This window comes from Mustela putorius, unplaced genomic scaffold, assembly GCF_011764305.1.
Source record: "Mustela putorius furo isolate JIRA1106 unplaced genomic scaffold, ASM1176430v1.1 tig00000174_pilon_pilon_pilon, whole genome shotgun sequence".
Classification (NCBI taxonomy): domain Eukaryota; kingdom Metazoa; phylum Chordata; class Mammalia; order Carnivora; family Mustelidae; genus Mustela; species Mustela putorius.
In genome coordinates this window covers 19,011,336-19,013,119 of record NW_025421304.1, presented here as the reverse complement: position 1 = coordinate 19,013,119, position 1,784 = coordinate 19,011,336, and the positions used below count along the sequence as shown (strand labels likewise).

The 1,784-nt window shown below is 31.8% G+C and overlaps 1 pseudogene; it reads left to right on the top strand.

Annotated features, from left to right (window-relative positions):
• The first annotated feature begins 320 nt into the window (after positions 1 to 320).
• LOC123391067 lies at positions 321 to 479 on the top strand (annotated as a pseudogene).
• Positions 480 to 1,784: the final 1,305 nt, after the last annotated feature.

The following is a 1,784-nucleotide window of genomic DNA, read 5'->3' as shown; positions in this document are numbered from 1 at the left end:
CCTCCAGAATTGTTAGACAATAAATTTCTTGTTAAAGCCATTTGGTTGGTGATACTTCATGGTACATCTCATGCTCACTCTCTCTCTCAAATGAATAAATAAATAAAATCTTTTTTAAAATCAACAAAAAATGTTAAAACAGAAAATTATAAAAATACATGAAAACAAATGCTTGTTCTTAAATATCAATAAGATTAACAAACTGTCAGACAGAGAAGGAAAAAATTGTTAATTACCAATATCAGAATGAGAAAGGTGACAACACAACAAATTCTTCAGATATTAAAAAGATAATAAGGATCATTTAAAGGATAATAAGGAGCTTTGCTCAGTGGCAGTATCGTAGCCAATGAGGTTTATCTGAGGCATGATTGTTGCTAATTGAAAAGGATAATAAGGAAATATTATAAATAACCTCATGCCAATAAATTTGACAACTCAGATGAAATGGACAAATTTCCTGAAAGATAGAAACAAAGCTCACTAAAGGAAACATCCATATCCTGAGTAGCCGGGTATCTCTCAGAGAAATTGACTCAGAGTTAACAGCCTTTACACAAAGAAAACTCCAGGTTTAAATGGCTGGTGAATTCTATCAAGCATTTATGGAAAAAATAATAGCACTCTACACAAAATTTTCCAGAAAATTGAAGAGGAAGGGATACTTAACTCATTCTATAAGTCCAACTGTACTCTGACAGAGACAGAGACGAAAGAGACATTATAAGAAGACTATAGAACAATATCACTCATGATCACTATACAAAAATCTTCATCAAATATTAGTGAGTAGGGGTGCCTGGGTGGCTCAGTGGGTTAAAGCCTCTGCCTTCAGCTCAGGTCATGATCCCAGAGTCCTGGGATCGAGCCCCGCATCAGGCTCTCCACTTCTTGGGGAGCCTGCTTCCTCCTCTCTCTCTGCCTTCCTCTCTCTCTGCCTACTTGTGATCTCTGTCTGTCAAATAAATAAATAAAATCTTTAAAAAATATATTAGTGAGTAAAATCAATAATAAATCAAAAGGATAAAGCATCATGGACTGTATCTCAATTCAGAGCTGATTCAATATTTGAAAATCAATATAATTCACATCAACTGACTAAAGAAAAATCATATGATAATCTTGATAGGTGCAGAAAAGGCCTTGACAAAATTAAAAATCTCTCATAATACAAACTCTCAGTAAACTAGGAATAGAAAGGAATTTTCTTAGCCTGATAGCATCTAATGTTCTAATGATGAAAGTGGAATGCCTTTCAGATTGGGAACAAGGCAAGAGTTCCATTCTTACTACTCCAATTCAACATTGTACTGAAAACCCTTGCCAATGTAATAAGATAAGAAAAATAAATAACAGGACTACGGATTAGAAAGGACAAAATAAAACTCTTTCTACAGATGACAAAGTTGTTTACATAGATAAGTCAAGAATTTGTCAAAAGAAAAATTAATAGAATAAATGAATTTATTAGAGTTACATGATACAAAGTAAACATACAAATACCAATTGTATTTCTATAGTTTAGCAGTAAAGTACTAAAAATTTAATTTTGCAAAAAAAATCATTTACAACAGCAGGAAAAATGCTTAAAGATAAAATGTATTAACTATATATATGCTGAAAAATACAGAACACTGATCAAAGACATCAAAAAATATTTGGATAAATGGATATACATACCATGTAAACAAACTGGAAGACTCAACATTGTTAAGAGGTTATCTTTCCCAAACTGATATATACAATACAATAAAAATCCAATGAGAAAGTTTCATAAAAGCTAA